This window comes from Hirundo rustica, chromosome Z, assembly GCF_015227805.2.
Source record: "Hirundo rustica isolate bHirRus1 chromosome Z, bHirRus1.pri.v3, whole genome shotgun sequence".
NCBI lineage: Eukaryota > Metazoa > Chordata > Aves > Passeriformes > Hirundinidae > Hirundo > Hirundo rustica.
The window spans coordinates 54889518-54906349 of NC_053488.1; the positions used below are offsets into that span (position 1 = coordinate 54889518).

Consider the following 16832-nt stretch of genomic DNA (forward strand, 5'->3'; position numbering starts at 1 on the left):
GTAGCTTTTTAAGTTTTCTTACTATTAAAGAAAATTTTGTCAAAGCGAGCCAGTAAAGAGTTACAGAATGCACCAGAATGACACATATTGATTTTAGTGCACTCTCATCAAAACTCACGGTACTTGTATCTTAGAGGTTCTTGGAAAGAACTATAGGCCTCTAGATTTTCCTAATTTCTTGGGTTGTTGAGGTCTTAACTACAAATTTGGTCTAGTCTCAGGTGACAAAATTAAGATGCTCTGCTAGGTACCTTGCTCCACCAGAATGTCACACACCCACGATAACAATGTTGGCTCTTTCCAGGCTCTTCAATGCCAGAAAGAGCTGAGCAGTCAGTGTCATCTAAGTTCCTAAAATCTGCATCCCTTTTCCGTTTGCTCTGTGCCACCAACAACTTCATATCCTTAGGTAACTCAGACACAGACAACAAAAGCCTTGTTTCCTTAGGAAAACTAAAGCACAATCCAGTAAACCACCGGTAATCAGAGGCTGCTAATTATAGTGTGAATTATTAAAATTTACCAAGAATGTTGAGGTGATCTAGATCTCAATTCCATTCTGTAACTCAGTTTTGGGGATTTAAGCTCTTGTAAGTGTCTAAAATCAGTGGGAAGAGACACAAATAAATAACATGGTTTATTTTGGCTTTTATTTCTATTCTCATACCCTGTTTTCTAAGTAAGAGTGAGATCACAACGAATCTTTTATGGATCCTGACTCAAAATTTTTAGAGTAACGATGTACTTTTCTGCTTCAGCAGCAGTAAGACAGAAAACCTGAATCTTTCTTAATCCTGGACAGATTCTGCTCTTCATTGACTGTGACAGCATGTAGTCTTAGCTGATTATGTATCACGTATTGTAAATCACATCAGTGTGAGAAACAGTTTGTTGCTGTTGTTGCTGTTTTGGAATTTGATTGTATAGACAGGTACAGAAAGTAAAGACTCTTCCCTTTGTGAGGAACGAGTGAAATTTTTAAAAAGAAATTACATAGAGAAAATATGATTGACAAACCAGTTACTAAGATAAACAACTTGAACAGGAGTTTCCTGTGCAGAAGTGATGTACTCTATAATCTGTATGAAAAAAGCACATTAAACCCCTGAATAAATTAGAATAACTAATTTTTCTAAAAGATTTATTTTAGTTATATTCACAGGAGGTACTTATTTTTCAATAATAATTTGCTGCTACTCTTAACAGCAATTTTTGTATAGGTACCCAATGCTGCTTTAACATTCTGAAAATAGAGGACCTTTTTAAAGCTTAATATAGCATTTTCAGGTTACTTTCTATTTATTATTCTACACCTTGCTGGTAAAAGCACACATTTTTAGATTCCACGAGACTAAGACATGAGTAAAAAGCTTTTGAACTCAGCCCAAAAAAGCTTTCACCAATCAAAGCATAACTAGTGGTCTTGTGAACTAAATTAATAACTGCACAGCTTCACAGTCCAGTACAAAGACTCAACAGGACTCTATAAAAGCAAAAAGAAATTAGCTAGAATGAGTTAAATATAGATTGTAACTACAGCTTCCTTTTATTACCATTTAAAAAAAAAAAAAAAAAGCTGTAAAATGTCATGATAAACTGGGTTGCTGTACACTCTGCTAAACCCTAAACAAGGTAAGAAACACACATATATGTAAGAAGGAGTTTGGAGGAGTCCTCTATATTTAGAAGAAAATCTCTTTCTTCAGAGCATCTGCTTATTTTTCCCCCCTCGTAACAAGCCCATATTACAAACATCTCAGACCTGGTGCCAGGTCTGTACATGGAACATCCAGCTGCAGGAGGAGCATCACAGCTGATCTCCTTAGGATTTCAAATTGTGCTGGGTCTGTGACATTTAACCTCTACTGGCTGGCTTGGATTAAATTATGAGATTCATGCTGCATTATCACCATTAAAGGTGACAGTCTCAGGTAGCTGTTGCCTTCTGTAATTTCACTGCAGTAAAATTGAATGCACTTATATACAACTGTTAAATTATTGGATAAGGAAGGTCAGAGTTTACATAATTATCTATGTACAGAAATGAATGGGCATTAGCCTGGAGAAAACCCACTATGCGCCTCAAAAGGTGTCTCAGGCTGAATGCATTCTTGTTTGTGAAACAGATTGAGATGGAAAAGTGCTGGAAAACTTGAACTTAGATTTCCTGCTGCTGAAAGCCAGTCACCTGTAAGGGTTAAGTCTATGTCAAAATAAGCGGTCTGGTTCTTTGGAGTTGTGGAAGCCATAGTTGTAGATCTCCATCCCTCTGAAAACCCTTCCTCTCAATCAGTACCTACCATTTCCTTTCAGTCATGAAAGGAAAAAATGATTAGAGAACCCTATGATGTGAAAAAGACCCTTGTGCAATGTTTATACGATACAAAGTACCCCAAAAGGCTATTCATGGGCCATCCATTGGGCAGAAACACGGAGGGAGTGAACTCAGATTTTGGTCTGCCATTTTTTTCCATATGGCAAGTGCTAGGAGTCAAAAAGCATGTAACATTTTAATGACTGGAGCCATTAGGTATACACAGATAAGCAGTATGCATACTGTGAATACAATATTACATTCTGTTGCATTCAAAAAACAGGTTAAATTTACCAATGTAAAATCACAGTCATTAATTGTTAAATACCAGGTTGGAGTGATGCAGCAACTGAAGCCTTATCAACTATGCCAGATTCTAACACCTAGACGTTGCAAGGTCTGCAGTTATGATGGACTACCTGAGTTGATAACACATGGAATTGTCTAAACATCATTTGCATATTTGTGTAATTATTTCCTAAGGTTAATTAGCTCCTGCAAAGCAGCTTGCCCTTTGAGACTTCTTACTGTGACAGGTTCATGTATTTTGTGTTTCAGTGCCAAATTTTACCTTTTTTCTCCCCTCCCCACCCCCCCAAAGTAACCTGTTGCCAGAAAGTTACAGATGGGGCAAGATCTGGAGGCCTTGAACCACCATTAGCTTTACTGAGGCAGAGCAGCTCAGATCCCTGCCTTAAATTTCTAATACATAAAACCAAAAAAAAGTCACATAAAGAAAAGAGCAAAGACTAAGAAATTTAGTTTTCAGATTTGGCAACCTTCTACTTAAGTGTTTTTTTTTTTAATCAAGGAGTAGGAATCACATTTTTCTGAGATGAGGGAAAAGTGAAATGCAAACAAATAGGGAAATATGCAATACAACTCAACAGCTTTTTAAGAATTTATTTGAAGGTGGTTTCTATAATTACCACTTATCACAGCAAAACAATTTCTCCTTCTAGCTTGATAAGCTACTGTAACTAAGTATGGTACCTGCATTAAATATGGAGAACAGAACTGCATACTGTCTGGGAGGCAGAAGGATGCAGAAGGCTCTGATCTCCTGTCACTGGAGATGTTATATCTTTCCCACCCCTAACACCTTGACAGTCACGTATGGTTTGCCCCACTGCCTCAGGGAGCCTTGGGGCAAGCAAACTTCTGTAATTCACCCCAAACCTTCCAAAAAATAATTAAATTTAAATTCATATAAGTATAAAAATGTCCTGCTACAACAGCACCCTTCATGAGTACTAAATGGTGCTTATTAACTGTTGCATTTCCCTCACACTTTCTGCAAATATTTGCCTTATAAGAGACAAAACCCTTTTCACTAGGGAGGAACAAAATGGAACTATATGATGGATCACTACCACCAGAGCACCTCCAAAATGTCTGCGAAGGAAGGAGGTGTAAGAGGCTTTTGTCATGGTTCAGGAATGTTACTCCCTGGAGGAGCCCAGCCAAGACTCCTCCATATCAGACATCGCTCCTCCCACTGTTCTTCTGGTGGGAGACACAAAAGACAGAGGTTATGGGTTGAAATAAGCATTTACTGCAAACAGCAATGAGGTGAGAAAACAAACAGAAGCAGCTGCAGTATTAACAAGTATACAAAAAGGAGGGTGATTTACATGCAAAAAAAAAAAAAAAATGCTCACTGAGCCCAATCTGACCCACTGCAACACCAAACAAATTAATAAAATGACAGATAGACCCTCCTCACCCATGCTCCTCTTCCTGATCACAAGCCATGGCTCCTCCTCCTGGGAAGCAAGAATCCCTAATTTCTGCCCCAACAGTGACAAGAGGTGATACAGAATAATAACCTAGCCCACATGGCTCCAGACTCCATTCCCTCACAGTTACGGCAAAAAAAAATACACTCTGTCCTGGCTGACAATCAGGATAGCTTTGAGGGTAAGAAAGCCAAAACAGAAGCAAAAAAACTAGCCAGTATGTGATTTTCCCCCCACACCAAAGACAGTAGCTACGGCATTACAGCCACAGAGGAGGATTAAATTAAGGAGAGGATATAAACTGAAAACAGGAAAGGAAGTGGAAGAAAGCATTTTGTATTAATATATTTCTGCAGCATGAGTATGCGAAGACAAGACTTGAAAGTGTTTAGCTCAAGAATGACATTTAACCAGATTTTGACTTTAACTGAGAAATTCCAGTGTAGAAGGAAGCATCCCATCTACCTGAAAGTCTTTTTTACCTTTTCAATCACGGAGTTGACGGAATTCTTGCAGTTATTGGGGAAATAATAATCCCTACTCCAACATGAGAGGTGATCCCAGGTGACAGCAGGAATTTTATTAACAGTAGGAACTGTATTTCTGCTTTACAGAAACAACGCTAATCTGTGTGCTACATAGATGGAGATATGTAAACATGAAGATGGTTCGGCTCTTGCACAACTCTTAAATAACTGGGCATTCAGGAAGCACGGCAACAGCCATGCCATTGCAGTATCTTCAGTACAGGGGCAATTGCAGCTGTGTGAAACCAGACAAAAGGATGCTGCAGAAACAAACACCTGAATCACGATTTTAAAGAGTTAAGATTATAGCTAAGGGTTAGAAGCAATTTATATTGATCAAGATGTAAGTTAGATTAGTAAATGCCTGAGCTAGGGCTGTTATATTTTGAGTATGTTTACAGAAGAAAGTGGAGTAAGTGAACCATCATAAGAACAGATTGAAACCAGTAAGAACAATGGCCAGCACCTGGACTTGGTATTAATCAATCATGAAGCAGGGGACCTTGGACAGTGCCAGAGGGTCACAGAGACCTGATGAAGACTCTCCTGACTTCATCCTTTGAGACCACTGACTCAATTTGAGACCACCGACCCAATTCAAGACAAGAACTGCGCACACGTGAAGGACTGATAGCCTCATTTTAATACAGAGCGGGGATGGGAGGTGCTGGGGTTATGCATATGTGTTGTATATAAGAACTTGGAAAATAAATAGAGGTCAAAGAGCCTTGTTCGGGGCGGCCACACCTTTCAGAGATGACTCCCGTGCCGCCCGCCGGTGAATAAACATACCACTTTCTAACTTTAATTAGTTAGAGGGTCTTTGTCCGTGCTTGTATCGGTTTTCAACAACCCAAAACAAGACCATCTCAGGAGCAAAGCAGTTGTAAGTGAGGGAGATAATACTAGAGGAATAGTGACAGGGGAGGCAAATTTATACCAAATCTTAAATCTGACAACATCTATCTGTAATTCAGTTTAGCAGGTCATGTAAAGAGCACAGAAAGCAAGGATGATGAAGACTGAGCAGTGAGTCAAGCAAGTTATTTTAGTTACTGTGTCCTGAGTGAGAAAGAGACAACTTGAGAGAAAATAAGAGGAGAAGTGATGAAATCATAAGACAGCTGATGCTCTGGCCTTGAAAGTCTGAATAGAGGACACATTTCTTTCCTCCTTTTATGGGCTCTGCATAGATTTTATTTGCATACTTTGCCATATTAAAACTACAGAACTCAGCAGGATTTGATCATCTGTGCGGAGTGGGTTCATGGTCACCAATGCCTGATGTAGCTCTATGGAAACACAGAGCATTGACTCTCCACTGGTTCAACACTACAATCATGTAAATGCATTAGTGATGTTATTTTATTCAGCATTTGTATTCAGAAATTCCTTACTTATGACATCAGTAGGGATTAAATCATGAGTCTTCGGATGTAAAAATGCCAGACTCTTGCATTTGTAGGAAGAAGGGGTGAAATAAAAAATTATACTATCCTTTTAAGGACACTTTCTGAGGTGGGCACAAGACATACTCTGACAGTAGGCAGCAGCCAGTTTTGAGACAGAAAGTGAGATCACAATATCTAAGTCTGGTCATTTGTGGAGTTGCAGGATATAAATAACCTAGCCAAGGTTGTTATCTGGCACATGCCTTCAGAAAGCAATATTGTAAAGTGACTTGAAGTTTTTTTTTTTAGTTTGTTGTTGTTTGGTGTTTTTTTTGTGGGGTTTTTTTTTGTTTGTTTGTTTGTTTTTTTTTAAATTACAAATCTCAGTTTATTCCCAAATCTATCTGAATCTCTGTTTCAACTTCTTCTGCCTATTTTATTTGTGAATTGGCTTGGTGATATAAGTGTTCCCAATATTGCTTATGAAGCCCCAGTAATGCTGTGTGTATAAAGTCAGCAGCACAAAGTAAGTCCAGAAGTCTTACATATTGCAGTTAATTGTCCATGATACTAAGTTAGAGGTAGTCCCACCACCAAAACTACCAACAATTAATCAGGAATGCATGCAATCTCAACAGTCCTCCTAAGTCAAGAAGTATTCCATGAGACATGCAGTATCTGGCACATCAAACAGCCAAATAAAAGATGTAAACCAAAAATGCCTTTGGTGGACTGATACAAAATTTAAATTTCCTCCAGCAGTGCAGAGAGGATGAAGAGCCAAATGGAAGGTTTGGGAGGAAGTGGTGATATCGGCACTTTGCTATGGTGCAATCCTAAGATTAGGCTTAAAATTACAAGTTTTAGCTAATGCAACACTGACGTCTAGCCATGCTTTAATGTTTTGTGTTTAGACTCCTCCCCAGGGCTCCTGCTCTCCCCAGCTCCCACCACAATTACAACTGAAGATGACTTCAGATCCTGTCCCACTTTCCCCACTTCAAATGCAAGCTGGGCTTTCCCTGGTGACAGTGGTCAGGAAATAAAATTTAGACTTATGCTATATATATGTGTGGCAACAGAGCAAGCTTGGATCCTAACATGCTAGGACAGCAGCAGGGAGTTACTTTTCTCCTTTATACTCCAGGTTTATGGCACACAAGAGATTTTAAAAAAAAGCAAGACAGAAAACATTTTTCCAGCTAAGCCCTGTCCTGGTTTATGGCAAATTTGGGAGAAAACCCCTGAATGGGGCTCCTCTGGGAAGCAAACCCAAATGGCCCCTACCCCAACCAGTCCAGGAGAAAAAACTATTTTACTTAACAAACAAAGTGCATACAAGTATAAAGAATGAATAATATGAAACAATAAAACCTCTCATTCTTGAGTGAGATGGCAAACTGACAAAGTTCTTGCCGTGGATGGAGCTCAGCTCTCTCTCTCAAGTCTCTCCTCAGTCCCAGTCTCTACGGCGCTGCTGGAAAACGCCGAGCTCCAGGCCCCGGTGAGCTGCAGGTGCAGCCCCCAGTGCTCCCCTGGGTTTTCAGTCCAGAGCAGGTTTAAACAGTCCCAAGAAGAAAGAAAAAAAAAAAAAGTCCAGGGAACTTCTCTGCCTCAGCAAGCTAAAACTAACTAAAAGCAAAGGGAATCTTTGTCCCAGCTGTCTGTCCATGCCTCAGACGAACACAGTCCAGGAGCAGAATGTGGAGGAGCGAATGCTGTTTCTCAAAACAAACTTGTGTTTCTCCTTCTCCCTGCTTTGCTCGCTCCCAGAACCAGTCTTAAAGGTACAGGGCACAATATACAGCACAAACTAAACAGACAATTGAGGATACAAGCATCATGAAGTCACCCTAGGACAGCCCTCAATCACTACAGTTCCTAACCAAAAACCTCGAGCTACTTCTGCATTTAAAAAACACCAAACCTCTCTCATCTCCTGTTTCCAAAGTGCTCCAGTCACCTCTGTGTGGTGAGGAACAAGCTGGAAATCAAAACATTTTCCACTCTCTCAACCACAGGCCTTGCCTCCAAGCCCTCACTTAAAATATTTCAACAGGTCTGAAACCTGCTCAACAATGCCCTGAAAACACAGAGAGGCACAGTCAGTGCCCACAACTATTCTTCAGAGTGGTGCCAGTGGTGTCAGCTGCATTATTGTATCACCAATGTAATATTATACTTCCTTTTTTGGTAAATGTGGACCTTCACAAGAGGCCTTCAGAGTGCCACCATGTCAGAAGCATGTAGATGTCATGTGATATATGCGCATTTTTAGAAGGCTGGTGTTGCAGATGGAATTTCTTAGACCTGCACTGGAACTGAGAGTTAAGCTAGGGTGAGTTTGGACATGGATATGCGCAAAAATAAAGAAAGCATCAAACATTACCTGTGTCCTTCACTGTGCAATGACTGAGTCTCTCTGCATGGTGAATACCTTGTTCAAATGCTCTCCTTCTTCAGCTTTTTATTTAGACATTCAAGTGACTTTGTAACCTGAAAGGGTTTGCTGTATATGAAGTAAATCCTAGATTTCAAGCTAAATTAATTAAGTCTCAAATATTATTATATTGTCCTGTTTAAAGCATCTGCCAGTCAGCCAGGGTAAGACAATTTTATCAGGCTGTTGCTCAAGTATGGATTTTCCCATTATTAATTCTGTTGGAATCTGGCATGTCTTGCCAACAGACTCACACCCAACTGTCTTCTAGTAAAGTGCAGGAAAGGAAATCAAAATCAATAAAAAATTCAAGTAAAATCAGTTACTCAGTGGCTCTTAATTATGACATTCACCAATAAGTTAATTATTTTATTATTAAGAGAAGAATGTAAGTAAACACAAATATGATATCTGTGTTTTTCAGTCTGGGCACAAGAACATTGCTGACTCACTGAGAGAGAAAAGTTGCAGGAGAAGAAATAGGAGGAAGAAGGGTAACTAATCAGAGGAGGTTTTACTTAACAAAAAACCCAACTGCTTTTCCTTTTAGCTTTCTGATAGACTTCTTGATTTTTGTGTATTTTTTTCCCTTTTCCACATAATTTGCAGGGTTACAGGCAAATGAAGGCAGAATTTGAAGTAACATGTTCTGGCAAATGGAGAAACTTCTCAGACTGAAGATGTAATAACAATTCCTCAGATTAGTCCTATCTGCACAGTCCAACCATGGCTATGGAAAAACATCTGTTCAGTTCACAAGAAAATTCCCATGCCATGATGATCTAAGCATCATCTGCCAATGCCTGCAGGTGGATTTACACATTCTAATCTAAGTAACAACTACAGCCAAAGATATTCCAATTGGCAAAAATACTCAAAGACTGGGGCAGCTGCATTTCAATACTGTTAAGGATACCTACATTTTATATCTTTTTTTATGTCTCCTTGCACTTTTTTCTTACCAAACTACTCAATCTCAGGGATCGAGATTCTGCCCACAATGTATTTCTGCAACAAACCATCAGCTTGTATCTTCACAGATATCCTCCTTAGCAGCCATGTTTCTGGCAATAAACAGATTAATTGTGAGAGCAAATAAATAAAAATGAATACAATACTTTTATAAAAATAACTATCTTCACAAGACACAGAGAGATCATGCCAGTCATTTAAATGATTACATGCATTTTTCTCAACACTAAAAGCAATTCCTTTGGAAATTAATGCATCTGAAACATTCAAAAACTCTTAATGGAAATCATGCAGAAGTATTATTTTTCTATTTCCTATGGTACTTAAAGCCTATTTTATTCTCCTGTTCTTTCAATCTGTTTATATGTTGTAATGAGAAATAGACTTTTTTTTTTTAAACCATGCTGTTGGAATAAAAATACCATTTTTGCCAAGGAAAATGCAGCTTTCCCCACCACAGGAAACAATGAATCTACACAAACTTCAACACATTTAAGTAGCATAACAACTTAGTATTTTCATTAACAGCTATGGTTTCAGAACATATCTCAGCTGTAAAGTATCTGCTACAGAGTTTATATATTTTCTGTGAATTAAATGAAATAGAATGGCTTTGCTCTGTACTGTTCTTCTCCATCTCTATTTATCACTCTCAAGAGCAGTTATTTAAGTGAAAGATTTAACAGGCTCAAACCTATTTGATTCTCTTAATAAAGACTGCAAAGTGCTCAGTGCTTTAAGTAAACTGATATATTACTTACTTAATGCATAGTTACAAAGATTTGCTGAAGTGCTTTAATATGTAGAGAACTATAGTTAATTGTATTTGAAGTAACTGTCATTAGCTTATGAAGTAATTATCTAGATAAACACAATCTGAAATTCAGATTTGAATCTTCTGTTGCTTCTCATTTCAATAAGCTGAAAAGTTGAATGTTTAGCTATTTAACCCTGAATTCTGCTTCCCCATTTCCATGTGCAGATGCATCTCTGTTATTTTTGTTTCACAGTAATGTACCCTAGGAAATGATCTTTCATCCTTATGAGTTGCTACACAACCCCAGAACTTGCCTGTCATACCTCTGTCTTGAACTCTGTGATTCCTTCATGTTGATTATTTCATTAAAATAGGCTCTTTCCCACACAGATTAGCAAGGCCGTTCGCATTGCAGCAGTGGTGCATCACTGTCGTCAAAGATCATTAGATATTAGATCAACAGCAATTTTCTTCTAACACATTGCAATTTTTTTTAACAACTCAAAACATCCAATTACATAACAGACAGCTTGGCTGTATTTTAAATTAGCACAGATGCTAAAGCCAGGAAATGTAATTCTCAGGATACCAGAAAAAAAATGTCAAAAGTAAAAAAGAGTTCTTATATACCATAAGATTATCAGGACTAGACTGTCACACTGTGACCTTCCTGGCTTCTAGCTAATCTGACAATATTTGGCAGAGCATTGTTTCAAATCAATAACTAATTAACAAACTACAAAAGAAGTTGTACTGGTTTTGAGCCTCCTTGTTAAAAATGGCTTCTGGTTGTACATGGGCAGAAAGGTCACTTTTATGACATCTACAGGAGTCTTTCAACACCTTGCCACTGTCAGATTAAATTACTTTTAGCAATTAATTGTCATAAATTAAAACAGAAGCACATTTTTTACAGCAGGTTGTCATAATGAATAGTTGTTTTGATATGAATTTTATCCAATGACCCTCTATCATATCTTAATTTCTTTGGTTGACCTAACTGGAAAATTGGGAGCAATCTTGTAACTCAGGCAGCATACGAAAAACATTGCGGGGTTTATTGAGATTACAGACTGAACAACAACAGAACAGAAATTCCAGAGATAACTGAATATCCTGAGAATTTATATTTAATAAAATATGCAATCTATGTCTATGCTGCTGTGTGGGATAAGAAAAATAAACCCTCAAAAAATCACATGGATGCCACTTTTGTTATTGTTATAAATGGTCCTTGGTGCCATGTTAATCCATCATTAGAAAACACCATTTGTTTGATGTATTTTAAGACAAAGATTAAGTGGATTGAACACCTGCAGCCTTTGCGCATTCAAACCATTACTTAGTTTTGGAGATAGGGACCTTATTGAAATTTAAGAAAAAAAAATTCTGTTCTTTTAATTCCTTTTTTTGAACTCCTCTGTATGCTGATGCACATGTTCATCTTAGAGAGTAGTCCTCTGACATTCATCATCTCAAGTCGGAGTTCGCTAAAAACCATTACATCAGAATGAAAACAACAACCCTAACAAAAGTTCCCTGGATAAACATGAAAAGAGAAGCAGGACAAACTTTATCCTGCATTGGAAAAGAAAGAGATTGTGCAGAAGAAGATTGGTCAACTGCAGGATCTGTCCTTACTGGTATCAACAAGAAATCACTGAGTAACTTGTCTCGGTTGCCCTCTAGGAGCTAATTTACCAGATTTGCAGACTAACTGAGACTCTGGAAAAGCTCTGACAGCTCTTATAACGAGCAGCAGAGGGCTGTTTAACAATCTATGTTTAACATATTATTTTATTTTTGTATTGGAGCAAATGTTTCTATACTAACATATTCTAAACCTTAAATCTTGTTAAGTAATAAAGATGATAATGAGTGTTAAGAACTCACACCTGCCAGGTACCAGGCATCTTGGAAATCCTACATACTTGTGATCATGTTTAGTGTATCCTAGTACAATGACCAAATACCCAAGCAGCGTGGACTTGTTCGGAGATGGCAGCATTCACACAAGACTGGACGAAAGTTTCTTAAGTAATTAGTAACTTTTCAAGAACATAGGCACAGGTGTAAGAGATGAAGAGAAGCAGGGTTCTGTGCAGAGGCTTCAAGGCAACCTGTAGGTAACGCACTGGCCTGCTGCTAAGCTTTGGGTCTTACCTTGAAAACAGCAGTCTAGATAAAGTCTTCTAAGAAGTTGTTGCCTACAGGCTTAATTAAACCACTCTTTGCTGATGCTTTAATAATGTACAGCCTTTTAAATTCTGTCATGTCCATCCACTTCTAAACACACACTTAGCAAATGAGCAATTTACATGTCACAGGGTGTTTTTGTTTTTACTGTTTCTGAAACTCAAGAACAGCTTTATGGTTTAAAATGAAATCTTGTGGACTCAACCATGTAGACAAAATCCTGATGAAGATGTATCAAAGGAGAGGAAGCAGGAAGGATGTGGGCAGTACTTGTATCCTTCCCATTATTCCAGAATGGTCATGGCTAATAACATCTGGACAACATCTGTTAAAAAACTCTTACTGCTGTCCTGGTTGAACATCCTTTAGCGAATTCAAAATAATGATCTGTCTTGGGGAAATTCTTGATGTCTGAAGAAATCATGAATATTTGTTTACCACACAAGTGTTAAAAATGCCAAGAAATATCAGTGCCTGTCTGTAGGGGTTTATATCAGATGCATTTGTGTAGCAGTACCTGTGCAAGCACTTGTGCATACTGTTTTAACCATGCCGATAGCTCAGTAAGCTTCCTGGTCACCTACCTCACCTATTGTGGATGGCCAACCACAACCTCAGTACTACTAAATGTTCTGAGACAGCAAGATTTGCCTCTATTCCCAATGTCCACAAAATCTACTCATAGATCAAATACTTCTTTGAGGAATGAGGTGAAACTTTGTAATGTCAAATCACTGAACTACATTAGCTGGAGAGAACCTCTGAGGGTCACCTAGACCAAAACTACACTCAAAGCATTTTCAGCCAGGACTGGTCACAAATGCCATACCTCATATTTTCCAACAAAAGCAAGAAAAGTGGGAGCTCTGTAGTTCTAGTGTCGTAGAAGTGTAGAAACACACACTGTGAAAGCTCTCCATACTTTGATTCAAAGGCATTTGAGGGAGCATGACTTTGCACACACTCCAGAGAAATCCTGAAGATGACTACAGCACTTCAGACATGAAATAATTTATGCTACTTCCAAGCCATAACATTATCTTTCCAACTTCTGTATGCTCTGTAGACCCACAGTACAAATGAGGCAGTGGTCATCTTTTGCCATCTGTCTTTGCTAGTCTAGCAAAGCTGAACTCCGCCTGGTCGATTTATCTTTGGGTAGAAACAGCTTTATTCATGGTTAGAAAATGATGTCATGGTTATTTTACCACATAATGACAATTGTATCTCAACTTCTGCTCCAGTGATGACACTGTTTGGCACCCACTAAAGAAAAATCAATTTATGCATTAGCCAAATTCTGTAAGTCAGCTAGAATAGCTCAAAACAGAAAGGAAATGTTAAAAGAACACACAGACCAGCAAACAGCAGAAGAAAGGTATTTAAAACAAGTGGTCTTAAGTTAAACCAAATGTTGTTATTTTAAGATCTATCACAGCCGTAACTCATCTTTTCACTTATGGCAACGCAGTCAGAGCCTGGATGCAGTCAGAGCAGCATGCAGCATCTGAAAGCTTGACATAACTCACTGAGAACTTCGTACACAGTCTTTACTGGTTATGGATTTAAGACAGCCAACAGTCATTAAACGTAAGCCTATCTTTTTTTGGTAACCAGTGAAAGGGACACATGATAAGTAATACAATCCTGTCATCAAATGTGTTTGTTCGTTTTTCAAACATAAAAAGCGGAGTAGCTAGAGAAGTGGGGAGGTATCCTACAAAGTGGCATGTGTGAGGGCAGTGACGCATCAAAGCCTAAGGCCACACCTAGAAATCTTTCAAAACTACTTAGGCAACCTAAGCTTTGCTAATTTTCTTTATTACTTTATTTGATTACTTCAAAAGAATTCCTCAGCAGACCAAATCCCAAAGAAATAAATATCTGTCATCTTAACATCTACATGCAATTAAAGCTTCTCTTTTCCAGGTTAAGAACAGAGTGGTTGTGACACAGTTAAGTGGTAATTTCCCACTTTTAAAGGACATAGGCTGAATTGGCAAGATCCATGAAATCAGATTATTCAGTTACACAGCAGGTGGAAAAGATAGGAGATAGGAATGAAGAAACATCCTGGAAAGAAACACCAGTCCAAAAGAACACACTGCAGAGGCCTATGAAGTACCAGCTGTATTGTCTGAACTAAATACATTTTAAATTCTTTGCTGTATTATGCAACTGGATACAATGATTAAATCTTTTCTTTTGAAAAAAAGAAAACTTTCCAGTCTCATGCATCCTATGTCTGTCATAGCCTGCATTAAGTCAGAGGCCACCTTATACAGTTCACAGGATGCCAAAAGTAAGAATGTGAGTAGTTTTTGTATGCTTTGGTGTAGGTACTGCCTGTGTACACACACTTGCACATATACGGGCACAATATTTTTCTCACTCCATGTTTTTACTATAAGTACTAGACAAAAAGATCTCAAACTTCTGCTTAGGAGCTCAGAAAATCTTTGGTCTCCTCAACACACAAAACTCTTGGTAATCCAAATGCACATCAATCTTACTTTACTTCATAATTTCTCTCCAAGCAGTGCCATCTATTGGGAAAACAAACAAAAATTCAAGTTTTACTTGAAAATATACCTCACTGGGTATCAACAAACTCATTCTTGCCAAGCACTGATCATAAAAGACAGAGAAAGAGAATGAGAATCAACTGTTAAACAACAAAACTGTAGAACAATGTGTCTGAACAGCATGCAGCCCATTGAGGGGAGAAAACCTGCTATCAACACCACTGACCACAAAAGACAAAAGCATTTTTGATCAGTTTAGAATCCACTTTTAGCCAGAGAGACAGAGATAAAACAAGGATTCAGCTGAGAGAGGAATGGAAAGATTTCTCAAAATTTAGATGAGTTAATGGCTCGAGATAATTGTAAAACAGACTATTTTAGGAATGACTTCTGCCTGTACACTATGGAAATGAAGTTGACAGCTCTGAAGTTGGTCAAACCTAATTCCTGGGGAGTACTGATCTGATGTAGAGTTCACTACAGCATAGCAAGACCAAGAGGACAGTTCTCCTAAAAACTCACAATAAGGCATATTTCTTTGCCTGCAGAGTGATGGTGACAAGCTGATTAAAAAGATCAACCTTGCTCTTCAAGATGTAAATAATTCAAAATAACATCACAGAATATAAATTCACAAAAAGCAAAGATTTTGGTGAGCAAAATCCTTAACCTGTAAGGACTTTAAAATTAAATTCATTAATTGTTATAATACTTAATTTTTCAAATTTCAGCCACCTATGAACTGCAGGGTAGAACCAACATTCCTTCCTGGGCAGCTTATTCCACATTGTTCTACACCTCTGTTTCCTCCACTACTTCTATCCCCTTTGGCAGCTGTCACTGCTGCAGGCAGGCAGGCAGCCTACATAGGAACCATCAGATTTATCTTAATCCCATAAGCTAAATTTTTTTCACCTTCATATTTTTTCCTGAATTTATACCTTGTTTTCTATAGCAGATGACGTGAAAACATCCTTGAACTTACTGTGCGTCCTGTACCCCAGTTCCCTGTCTGCTGACATTCAGTTCCTAAGACTCCACAAATGTTTTTCTGACCTCCACACACTGCAGTACAGCCCTCATATCCTTCTCTCCAAACCATTAATTTTTCTAGAGGAGTTCAGTTGGGTGGTATGTCTCCATAGAAAAGGGTTATTTTGCAATAATGCCATTCAGTTTAGATAGCTCAAATATGCATCTCAGAAATGTATTTTTATCATGTCTCACTACATTAAGTGTCTCATGGCTGACCAGACCCCAAGAAAAAAAACATGTGAAGTACTTTGAAGTTTTTCAAAAAGGTGTATGTTGCCACTCAAGCCCCTGCTAAATTCTTTCTCCAAATTTCCCAAACACACTGAAATCTAGTAGTAAAACATGCAACTGTGTGCAGAAGGTTAGAGACTATTATCCTTGCTTTTTGGATATCAGCTAAAATCTTCATTCTGTTTGATAAATGATAAAGGATACTGTCAAAGCGCAATCTGCTCTGGCCCAAAAGACCTAGAAAGTCTTTGCCGTCCTTCACTGCAGTCACTCTACAATGGAAACCAGGCAATATCAAAGTTAAAGATATTTGAATGATTTTATTTATTTTTGCCTTCAACAAGTATGTCCGCATTCTGCTGAGCCAGTTTTCTTCACCATTACCCAATGAACTCGCTACATTTATGAACCTGAATGCCATCTGAAAGGAAGGAGGAATCTTCCGACTTGTGAGTGAGAATCTTTTTTAGCACCACAGGAGCACCACACAGCTCTTGGTGGGAGGAGGGATGCAAGCTGGTATTTTCTTTTGGAAACTTACATGGCTTGCCTCACGTTTTAGGAGCCAGATCTAACAATGGACACTTTATCAGTATCATATAATGAATGTCTGAAAGACACCAAAGCTAGATGGTCCCAATTTATTCCTTTTCTTTGATTAAGCCGTACTTGTGAAATGCAGAACAAAGAGAAGGTATAGCAGAG

At 38.3% G+C, this 16832-nt stretch overlaps 1 protein-coding gene across 2 annotated transcripts in view; it reads right to left on the bottom strand.

The window, feature by feature from the left end:
• FAM172A (family with sequence similarity 172 member A) overlaps window positions 1-16832 on the bottom strand; it is a 278356-nt gene that overhangs the window by 112491 nt on the left and 149033 nt on the right. The window lies entirely within an intron of this gene.